We start from the raw sequence: 13,010 nt of genomic DNA on the forward strand, positions 1-13,010 counted from the left end.
AAAATAGTAATCCTATTACAGTTTTTGTAATTTTTACACTCTTGATTTTGAATTGTATTATTTTAGTAGAAATTTAGTAGAGATTAAATACAGTAAAAAATGACTTGATGTCTAAATTCACCTTCTTTTGAAACTGTCTTCATTAAACTGAGGTAAAATATAGTCATCAGTATTTTCTTTTTCATTGGTAAGAAAAAGAAATGTTTATGTTTTATATAAATGTTTTTATAATTTACATAAAATTTGCAATCCACTCACAGGTTGAAAGACCATTAATGAGTATGTGGGTGACAAAAATAGTATGAGACACAATGTTATAATCATAGTGATTTGCTTTCAAATAACTGTAAAGGAGTAGCTACTATAAAAATCATCATTACTGAACACAAGATTTATTTGTAGAAAATTATTTGAATTGCAAATTTTAGCTCATATTCTGGAGTGTCCACGATTATCTATAACAGTGCTCCTCATGTACTTTTGGCCAGTGAACAATTTGAATACAGCAAAAGATCCTAGGAATTATATATCTAAGAAAAAAAAGGCTATTGAATAATTTTCATAACCCACAGATTGAAGTCTAGATTTAATAAGGACATAGAAGAATTTATTCCAACTCTACAATTGTTCTGTCCTAATATAAATCCTAATGTCTAAGACATTTTTCTGCAAATCATATATATTATTTTATAATTTGTAGAAGAGTAAGTTATAGTTGCCTGTCAAATTTTGTCTCAATTCAGGGTCAATATTTTCTCCCACTACATGTTATAACTTCATACAAAAACAACTGTAAATAATTTACTAGTCAATATCTAAAGCTACAAAAATATATCCAAATAGATAGTCAAGTTTACATGAAGTATTTTTTTTTAGTGCATTTAACTGTTAAGCATGAGAGGTGGTTTATATAGTAAGCATTTGAAATACAGTAGGGAAAAGATACAATTATCAAGGAATTCTAAGCAAAAAGTTCTGCAGCTAGACCATAAGTTACAGAATGGAAGAGAAAAGGGAAACATTGCACTAAGAAAGGACACAAAAGAGCATTTACTAGAAGAATTCAAAATAAAGTTACCATATAAAATAAAATATGCCTTAAATTTGAATTTCACATAAATAAAAACATCTTTTTATTATGAGAATGCCCCATACAATATTTGTGATACTTACAGTACATTTTTTGTTTTTCTGAAATACAAATTTAACTATATTTTCATGTGCTAAATCTGGCATTCATTCTCAAAACAATAGAAATAAAAGGAAGCAAAAATTAAAAATTAATAAATCAATAATACAGGATGGATGGCATATGTGTGGGCAATTCAAATGCTATGGCTTAAAAATAAAATTCATACTATTATTTTAACAATATTTTCAAGGCAAAAGCATATGTAAGTGATGGTCGTATTTCATATTTTTATATCATGAGGAGAATGTCATGGAGATCATTCATATTTATAAGCTTTGTATATTTTCTGAATACTTCACGTATGTCAACAATTTCAACTATCAATTTAAAAACTATCAGTAATAGGAACAATTAATTGGTAAAGTACAGGTGGATTATTTACTAAGAAATTAATTTCTAGAGAAAATTCATTTGCTTATAAACCATAGGAGACCTTTTTACATTCAAATATTCTTTACATATTAACAGACCATTTTTCTTCATTGATTATAGTATTTGGAAATATTAACTGAATTATTATTTATAAATACAGATGTTGTATACATGCCCAAAACTCTGAAATTGCTGATGACAAAGTTCACAAGTAACTATAAATATTTAAATAAAAGCCAAAATACAGCTGCAGTGTTTAGCTGCTAATGCTCAAAAGGAAATATTTATATTCATTTTGTTTTAATCTGAAGCCATTGTACTTTCTAAGTAACAGGAAACTGGCTGTGTTTTTTAAAAAATTAGATGTATTATTTCATACACACTAATCAATCTTTCTAGAACTAAGTATGCAGTACATCTTAGTCATTAAAAGTTACAAATTAACATTTTTCTTTAAAAGTCTTCTAAGAACTCTCACATGCATGGACACACACACACACACACACACACACACACACACACAAACAAAGATGACAGAGAAGAAATGCTATTTTATTTACATTTAAAAACACACACGGTTTCACAAATGTAGTACTTGTGACATCTGAGATGAGTTAGATACTTTTTAGAGTGTAAGGAGTGGTTATATTATGTATATTAGGATGTTTTGAAGAATCCCTGGGTTTTACTCATTGATATCAGGAATACCTCTAAGTTTTAACAATCAGAAATGTCTCTAGACATAGCCAAACTTTCCCGTGAGGGTCAAGAGTAGAGGTCAAATCTGTCTTTGGTGCTCTAATACATCAATTTGGCCACTTATTTCATCGCAACTAATACTGATAATAACAACCCTATTTATTCAGACCTCAGTATGTGCTAGTTATACACAATCTGTAATCACAATATATAAACACTGTTTATGTCGTTTTTACATAGACTTAATTTTTTTAGAACATTGAAAGAGTCACAACAAAATTGAGGGACAAGGTAGAGATTTCTCATCTATCATCTGCCCACACACATGCATAGCCTCCCCCATTATTCACATCCCCCACTAGTGGTACATTTGTCACAACCGATGTAAGTACACTGACACATCAGTATCACCCGAAGTCCATTGTGTACATTAGGTTTCACTTTGGTGGTACATCTCCTATGGATTGGAAATTTATAATGACATGTATCCATCATTATGGTATCATAGACAGGATTTTTACTGTCTTAAAAATTCTCTGTGTTCTGCCTATTCATCCCTTTCCGCTCCTCAACCTCAACTTTCTTCATACTTTTGCTTTTGCTTTTTCAAAATGTTTTAGAGTTGGAATGATACAGTATGTAGCCTTAAGCCTTGTATTGGCTTAATTCATTTAGCAATATGAACTTAAGTTTCCTCTATGTTTTTTTATGGCTTGATAGATCATTTCTTTTTAGCTCCGAATAATATTCCATTGCTTAAAGTGTAGTGCAGTTTACCTATCCATTCACTTACTGAAGGAGATCTTGGTTATTTCCAAGATTTTGGCAATTATGAATAAAGTTGCTTAGGTTTTTGTGTGGACATAAGTTTTCAACTTCTTTGAGTAAATAACTAGGATTGTGATTGTTGGATCATATGTAAAAGTAGTTTTAGTTTTGTAAGAACTTTGTAAGTTGTCTTATTGTTTCCGGGACATTTTATCTATTTGGATTGTATATTCAGAACCCTTTTTAAATGTGTTGTATTTTTCAGGTGTATTGGAGCTAAGGTAGAGCATAAAATCAGCCATAATATCTGGCTTGCTAAAATGTAACGCCTTGGCGGCAGCTAAAGACAGAAAAGGTTTCAGAGAAGGGCTGAGGCCTATTTGACCACTGGGCAGTTGGAATGCCTTGGAGGAGTTGCCATCCTTGAAGCTTTCTTAGCCCAAACTGCCACCCTGTGATCTAAGAGATGCATTGTCCCTTAGGCTATGTTTAGAAGAACTGCTGGAACACACAGATTAGCATATCATTTCTTTCTGGTAAACAGATCCTCCTGGTTCCAGTAAGACCCACTTTAGTAACTTTATTCATTTATTCACATGGTAACTTTATTCATTTAGTAATGAATAGTAACTTTATTCATTTATTCACACATCACAAGATTGAGAAACAGTGATAAAGATTTGTGATTATCCTGAAGGACCAGTAAAACCAGAAGGAAAGAAGAGCAAAGGGTGTTCATCTCTGAGAGTTGACCCCCGTGGCCTTTTCCTTTCTTTCATAGCAAAGTCTGGAGTAGCAATCCTTCATCCGTCAGTACAGGGGTTGCTGGCCATTCCTGGCACATGCAGTCATCCTCTTTAGATTTAACATGTGGATCCTGTCTGCTTTTGTTGCTATACTAAAGACAGTTAAAGTTCTGGATTTTTTGTAGTATGGTTTTGGTCTGGTTGGTTTCTCTGGTGCTATAAGGCTCCCATTGTTTGTCAGTGTTGCCTGAGGGGGCATTCTTTTGAGTTAGTGTCCTCTGTAATCAACATGTTGCAGAAAAAACGTTGTACATAACATCGAGAGAAGAGGTAAATGAATAATCTGGTGCTAGTGTGGTGGAACAAAATGTGTTTTGAGGGAAAAAAATATGTGTTTATGTTTGTGTTTATATGATTAGAAATCATCATAATAAAATATATTCTGAAAACACAATATGTTACTAATTTTTCATGTTAGGGATGGTGACGCTTAAGGGAACCTAATTTTGTTGTTACAAAAGTGCCTTCAGGAAGAAATTTAGTTGAAGTAATATATCAGCTATAAACCTGTCACACAAATTTCTTAGGGTTTTAAAAGCTTGTAGTTAGTCATTAAATTACTATTACCCCATTACATGACTTTTTATTGCTTTATCAAAAAGAAAACTGATACTAAATAGTATAAATGACTAAGTAAATAAGTACAACAGCAAGCAAGTAGAACAGTAATGAGATCTAAACACAAAACACAAGGGTAAGAGTCTTTACATTTCAAAACAGGATAACTCCTCAATTCATCTCTCCACTCCTTCAGAATTGATATAAATGGCTCATGTAATAAATGAAGTCAAATTTTAATGTCATCTGTTAATTAGCATCTGTCTTCAGGTTAATTGTGCATTTAAAAAACAATGAAAACAAGGAAATAAGGGAAGGTTAATCTTCATAAATTTTTAAACATATTGATGAAAGCATTTTTAAATTAAAGAGCTACATTAATCTAGAAAAGACCATTCCTTAATAACACATATTCACTTGAAAGAATTCAATTAATATTTAACAGTGTCTCATGATAAAATTAATTGCAGTCTCTGGGATCTTGAAACAAAAGAAAAGGCAGGAAATCCTTTGTCTAAAATCATATCAGAAGAAAATAAATAAATAAATAAATAGAATAGAATAGAATTATATTAGAAGAAAACCGGTGTTGTTTAGAAAGTGTCTGACAAAATGTCCTCTAGAACTTCTTCAGTTTAAATTATGTTTTAACTTTTTTACATCACTTAATTAATTCATAAGAGATTTATGTGCAAGTATTTGGTTAGTTAAAATAATAGGTTTTAGAGGATGGGATTACTTGTTTTTCTCAACTCATTTGGATAATTTTATTTATTTATTTATTTAAAGATGTTATTCATTTATTTGACAGACAGAGATCACAGGTAGACAGGGAGGCAGGCAGAGAGAGGAAGGGAAGCAGGCTCGCTGTTGAGCAGAGAACCCAATACGGGGCTTGATCCCAGGATCCCGGGATCATGACCTGAGCCGAAGGCAGAGGCTTTAACCCACTGAGCCACCAAGGCACCTCTCATTTGGATAAATTTAGTTGTGATGAGGTAAAAGGGACAATTTAGGGAACTCTCCCAGGGTTTTCAGTCAATGACTGCAGTGAATGAGAATTTTCCATTAGGTAAATGTGGAGCTCTCACGATCTGTGGTGAAGAAACTCCATGATTTCATTATTTGAGAAGAAAGTCATACTTCTGTACATTGGTTAAACACCTCTGTGTTTCCCACAAAAGATAGAAGCCCTCATCTACATTATGCTAGCTATACTGTTTTGTGACTGGCTTTGTTTGCTTAATGTAATATTTTTGAGAAGCTCCTATGTTAATAAATATGTCAGTAGTTCATATTTTCATGGCTTTATAGTATTGCATTATATGAATATATTTCAATTTGAGTATTGTCCCATTTTCTGTTTTAGGAATAAAATTGCTATAAATGTTTTCATATGTGTATTTTGGTCGACAAATGCACTCGATTTGTAACTAGGAGTAGATTTTTTAGAAAATAGAATAGGCATGTGTTCACTTTAGTGGATTTTGTTACATCTTGATAAACTTTTTTTAGTCATATAAAAGTCCTTTTTTATCATTGAAAATACTCCTTGATGTAAGGTCTTTTCCCCTCTGATGTTAACGTAGCCACTCCAATTCTTAGTATTTGCATGACTGATTTTCCTATAATTTTACTTTTTAACCTGTAGATGATTTATAAAGCATGTTTCTTGTAAACAGCATAAAAATAGAGCATTTATAGAATCACTAATGTATTAGGGTTTAAGTAATCACCTTGATACTAGTTTTGCATATGTTTCATGGAAGTTTTTTTCCTTTATTCTTCCTTATCTAATCACTATTGCTTTAACAAGCATCTTTTTATTATTCCATCTTTCATTTTTACTCACATTTAAAAAATTCAGTGTTCTTTTATTGGTTTCCCTAGACATTAATCCCCTTAAACTTATTATAGTCTGCCTCAAATTAGTAGGGTTATATATCCAAAACAATTCAAGAATCTTTTAACAGTTAGTTTGTCCTATTCTTGCCTGTTTTCTATTGTTGCCGTGTACTTTACTTTTAATTCTGGTAAAAATCCAAAATGTGTTATCTTTTTTGTAACTTTAAACAATCAGTAGTCTTTTACACTTGTCTTTGTATTTACTCTTTCTGGAACTGTTTATTTCTTCTTACCCTTTCTTCAATTTGTGATCATTTACCTTAAGGCTGAATAATTTTCTTTAATATTTCCTGTAGTTCAGATGCGTTGGCCATTTTTTCACTAGCCATTTTTTTTTTTTAAATCTAAAAACACTTGTGTTTAACTTCATTTTGGAAGATTATTGTTCCTGAGTATAAAAATCTAGGTTGGCAGTTTGTTTTTTTTTCCATACATTAAGAATACATTTTAATATTTTATGACATATATATGTATATATGTCATAAATATATATGTCAGAAATATGTATATGTGTATATATACACATATTATATATATATAAATTTATTTTTTACAAATAATTTTATTCAAAGAAATAAATAATTATTTATAATTAAATTAATTAAATATTTATTTACAAATAAACAAATTTACAAATTTATTTATTTAGTAAGTAAGGAAGTAAAGAAGGCTCTACTCCCAGTGTGGGTCTTGAACTCATGACCCTGTGATCAAAAGTCACATGCTGTACTGACTAAGCCAGCCAGTTCCCCCATGACTTCTGTAATTTCTGCTGAGAGATCAAATATTATTGTTTTACAACATGAAATGTCTTCTTTCTCTATTCTTTTTTTTTTAATTGTATTTATTTACTTGAGGGGGAGCAAAAGAGGGACAAGCAGACTCCCCTTTGAGCAGGGAACCTGTTGTGGGGCTCCAGGACCCCAAGATCCTTGACTTGAGCTGAAGTCAAACACTTAACCGACCAAGCTACCCAGAAAGAAGACCATCTCTTCTTCTTACTCTGGTTATTTTTAAGATTTGTTTCATTATCTTTGCTTTTCTTCAAGCTTACTGTGATATGGTTATAAGCTGTATTCTTTACCCACTTGACTTTTGCTTAACTTTTAAATTCATGAGTTTGTACTTTTATTAAGTCAGAAAAACCCTACCATCTTTAAAAAAAATTTACATCCATGTCATTCTCCTCTTCTTCTGGTATTCTAATTACATGCAGTTAATTAAGCTTATTGGTGCTATACCACATTTTTAAAATTTCTGCTCTTTCTTAAAAAAATATTTCTGTCTCAGTAGCTTATATTTTCTCTTAATTAGTTTTTGACTTTATGAATTTTGCATTCTAGTCTGCTGTTAAATTCACATAGTCACTGCTTAATTTGATGCAGTTTATTTGAATTCCTATAATGTATATTTATTTTGTGTAGATTATAGATATCCATCGAAAATCCCTTTATTGCATTAATCTTATCCATATATTCTGTATTTAAAAACAAAACAGTCATTATTTTGAAGTTCTTGTTTGCTAATTTCAGTATTAAATTATTCTGTATTTGCATCTAATGGCTAGTTTATTTTTTAATCACCAAACAATTGTCTCTGCTATTCCATCTAGCTAGTAATTTTCAAACATATTTTGAAAAAATAAACATATACTGAGTATTTTGCATGATATATTGTAGAGATTTTGGAGTCTGTTATTTTTGAGCATCGCATATTGTATTTTATTCATCCAGCAATTAAATTACTGGCAGCTTGCTTTATTTTGCTGAGACTTGGTTTAAAGTTTTAATAAGGAGTGTCTAATTCAATTTTTCCTTCATTGCTACTGTGTACTCTCTTTTCTTTTGGAGCCTGGCCTTTCTTGCTTTTAAATAAATCACCTGAGACGTTAATAAGGCCTCTCTACTATGACTTAGCCAGAACTTTATCTCTCCAGCTCTGTAGAAACTCTTGAACTGTTTTTAAGCTCCCAGATCTCACCAGATGTTCTATGCTAGGTCTCATCTTATGTCATTCTGTATATTCATAGTTTAGGAGTTGGTGAAGAATCCTTTTACATATTTCTTCTTAGAGGAGTCCCTTTTTTTTTTTTTAATCTTTCCTCCAGATCTTATTAATATCAGGAGACATAAATTTTGATCTCTCTTCCCTCTCACCAGCCAGACACTAACTGTATTGCCCCAAGACAAAAGACATACATAGGGGCAAAAAAGGCAAAACTAAATTAGACCCCCTTTTCCAAAACAGAAGAGCTCATACTCTCCGCTGGAAAATCTCTAAGAGCATTATGAAGATATCCTATTCTCCCAAAATAATGTACATATTTTGTGCAACTCCAAACAAAATACTAAGAGATGTTATGCAAAACTTCTGAGCTAAGACTAAAATTTATCTGGAAAGGATGCCTGAGTGGCTCAGTCAGTTAAGCTGCTGCCTTCCACTCAGGTCATGATCACAGGATCCTGGGATACAGTCCCACTTGGTGGGGGAGGGCTTCCTCAGTGGAGAGTCTGCTTCTTCCTCTACATCTGCCTGCCACTTTGCTGCTTGTGTGCTTCCTCTCTCTCTCTCTCTGACAAATAAGTAAATAAAATCTTTTAAAGAAATAAAAATAAATAAAATAAATAATAAAATTTATCTGGAAGTTTAAATAAGTAAAACCAGATAAATAATATAGTAGTATATTTTTTCCAGATATACACTCCCATGTAAAAGTACTATCTTAAGACTTTCTAGCTTTGACAACATCCATTTATTTCGCCTACAATTTGAGCAGGACTCAGCGGTACTGCTTGTGTTCCTTCTTTCGGTGTTCTTTGTGGTAGCTCAACTAGCTGGAAGCTGTGATATTGCTTTGCTTACTTATCTGATAGATTATCATGGATGTTGGAACATCCGGGGGCCCTTTTCTTTCCTTTTGTACTTCCTTTTGTACTTTCTTAACCTTCAGCCTCTCTCTTTCTATATGTAGCTGTTTTCTGAAGCAGTGTAGTTGGAATTCTTGACTTGGCAATTGCCTTCCTAGAATGAAATCAGAAACTTAAGGTCTCTTAAGGCATAAGTTCAGAAGTCCCAGATCATCACATTTATTTCTTAAATTACTCCAAAAAGTTGCATGGTTTGAGAAAATAAATAACAGAAAAAATAGACTTCCTTCTTAATGGAAGCAGCATGTGCTTATAGGAATGCTCATTTTCACAGAATCCATTACAATTAGCCTCATAGAAAATATTTTTTCTTTGGACACAAGCTGAAATACAAGCTTTGTATCACCTTATGCTTTGTTTGCTTATAATATTTTTATACGTAAAAATGAGGATTCTTTGGTGGGTTTTGATCACTATGTGAAAATCTGCATCTAGACTGCATGGCGGCTTATCTGTACACTAACACATTCCATCCTGGTGTTTCTCCTCTCAAGAACCATGGCAGCCCCCACTAGCCAAATGGCTCCTGGCTCTCTTATTAAATGTCAGTTTTTCTTTAAACCCCACCTACTGGCAATAACTTGTTTCTCCTCTCAAGAACCATGGCAGTCCCCAGTAGCCAAAGGGCACCTAGTCCTCTTATTAAATGCTAGTTTGTTTGTTTTTTTAACCCACATATTGGCAATAATAAAAGCAATAAAGCTCTAGCATAGAAATAGATAAACAGATCCTTGGAACAAGAGATAGTGTCCAGAACTAGAGATAAATATATATGAAGATTACCCTTTAACCTCTTAATATTAAAGAAGGGAACAATTGATACTGTGATAATTGGTTGTATATTTTAAGATAAATTTAGAGCTCTACCTCACATTATAGCAAAAATAAAGTTTATTTTTTATAAATTACTTTATAATTTTAGAAATTACCCACAAGCAATGTTAAATTAATTCTAAAATATTATTTAAGTTGCTATTTTTTATCATAGCTTAGTTAAAAAAACTTCTTATGTAAGACATAAAATACAAATGCCATCAATTATAAAAAACTGATTTGATTCTTTAAATACAAAACTGAATTATGAATGAACAAAGTAAAAACAAACAAAAAACCTCAAATGATCGATTGGAAAGATATTTGTGAAATATGTAACAAAAATGGTACCAAAGTATTTAATATAATGAAAAATGACCCTAAAAATCAATAAGAATAGGGCATATAGCCTATTATAAATAAAGCGAAAAAAGTATGAGCAAAGCTATGAGCGGTGCACTTAAAAAGATCCCTGATCTTCTTAGAGATATACCAAAAAATATAAGCTATTAAAAATGGGGTAACAAAACAAATTCCAGATTAGTTTGTACAGCATTAATTTATTTTGTGTAAATAAATTATATACATATATAAATGTCTATTTATTTATAGACATATTTGAATATATATATATTAGAGATTTTATTGTTTATATACCTCTTCATTTTTACAAAATTTGAACTGTCAGTTACACTGTTTTAAATTAACAAAGGTAAAAATAACAAAATGGTATTAAATTCTACCTGTGTTTCTCAATAACCATCTGAACACAGCAAATCTTAATTTGAGTATGCTAGTTTTCTAACCTGTACAATGGGCATAATTAAATCAGCCTTGATTTGTTTTGTGACAATTAAATGAGTTAACATATCTGAAAGAGTTATATATATATATTTGTTCAATTTGGTTCTCTTAAATATTGCTGACTTTGAATGTTTAGAAGGATATTTGCTCCTTTGTTAATAAATACGTTTTCATTTGTGTCCTATGGAAAGCTCCGAGTTGCCACATTGATATTTAATTCCCTCATGGGCAAATTATTAATGTTATTGTCTAAGATGCAACTTGTCCATGAAAAATAATTTCTCTGTTGTTTCAACCTATGTAGAGTTTCTGCTTTTCATTATTTATAAGACTGTACTCATTTTTAAAAATTTACATCAGGAGAAATGAAGTAATTTATCAAAACCATTTCTTAAAAATGCCTGATTTTGCTTACTTTTATATTTTATGACTCAAATATTTCATGAAAATCAGAATATTGACTAACTTCTGTATGACCTCAGGTCAGATTCTGAGATTCTACAAGAAACTCATGGTTTTTGTCTCTGAGTTTATTGGTGTATGCATATATTATGGATTAGATACCAAAAGAAATGGACTTACGCTCTGATTCAACAATGCCATTTTTCACTTGAAATTCTAAAGGACAGAGTGTCTCTAAGTCTCTTTTGAAAAGGATCATAGGAAATCATTGCCATGTACAAATTAGTAGAGAAATTATCAAACAAGAGAGGAGGTTGTAAAAATAAAAAAAAAACATTTTAAAGTTTTGTTCTTCAAACAAATATGTGTTAAAATACTGAGAGTCAGTCTTTCCTTGATTAATTGAAAGCTAAAATTTATTTTCAAAATATTATAATTTTGTGGCACAGAAGAGAAAAGATTTTTGTAAAGATGAGAACAAGAGAAATGTGGAGATGAAATAATTTCATTTGAATCAAATCATTCTTTTTTTTTTTTTTTTCCTCACTGTGTGGATCACAAAGACTGATTTTTCAGTGCTGGCTTTTTACATCAGGGGCCTTGCAGAATACCTTGCATGCTGCCAGGTCCTCTGCTTTCCTGTTCCCCGGAAGTTTAAAGTAGGATGATGTATGCATATTTCCATATTTACATTTATTCAAGAGGTTGAGTAGGCATCCCATTTGTTTCTACTATTCAGAAATATAATACCTGGTATAAGGTCAAAAACAAACAAAAAAAAATGAAAGGCATGAAAATAAGTTTGGTTTGTTTTGGATTTTTTTGTGCAGGTACTTAGGCTTCCATATAGCTGCACCACTTCATTGTTATTTCCCTCATACATGGTCAATATTCAGAAGCCTATCAGGAGTAACCATTATCATAGATAATTATTATTAAGTTGATAAATTTGAATTTCTAAGATGGCTGGGTATGGAGACAAGAAAATGGGATTTATGCTTTAACAGACATTAGAGACATACGTATGTAGTAGAATTAGCCAGACCAAAGTGTGGTAGGAAATCATGTGTCTTGTGTCTCATTCTTGATGACATTATTATTTTATTTTACTTTATTTTCTAGGACATAATTTAATGATGATTTCTTTGTTTTCTGTTCTCCAAATAGAAAACCCAATTCAGGGGCGCCTGGGTGGCTCAATGGGTTAAGCCGCTGCCTTCGGCTCAGGTCATGATCTCAGAGTCCTGAGATCGAGCCCCGCATCGGGCTCTCTGCTCAGCGGGGGGCCTGCTTCCTCCTCTCTCTCTGCCTGCCTCTCTGCCTGCTTGTGATCTCTGTCAAATAAATAAATAAAATCTTAAAAAAAAAAAACCCAATTCATTCAGAAAACGATTCTTATAGCCTACTGTCATGAGATTATGCAAAAGATGACATGAAGGCAGCAAAGAACCATGGTTGATATATGTCACAATGCAGCAAGATGAGAATGCAATATGGAATTAAGTTTGAAGGATCTGATTTACATGAAATGATAAGTATAGTTAACAGCTTGTAGGGAAGTAAAGGCTGGGAGATAAACCCATCAATCATCTATTTTACAAATTGATTGAAATGTGAATGTTTGAGGAAAAACTGATCTCTATGGATAATTCTGTGTAGATTTCAGCTTTTATTTTAAAAACACAATAACACACATTTTTCCATCAAGTGGGAATTTTTGTTAGTTGGACTTCAATCTGTATAATAAAGGTAAAATTGAGATTT

This window comes from Mustela erminea, chromosome 2 (assembly GCF_009829155.1).
Source record: "Mustela erminea isolate mMusErm1 chromosome 2, mMusErm1.Pri, whole genome shotgun sequence".
In the NCBI taxonomy this organism is placed as follows: Eukaryota; Metazoa; Chordata; class Mammalia; order Carnivora; family Mustelidae; genus Mustela; species Mustela erminea.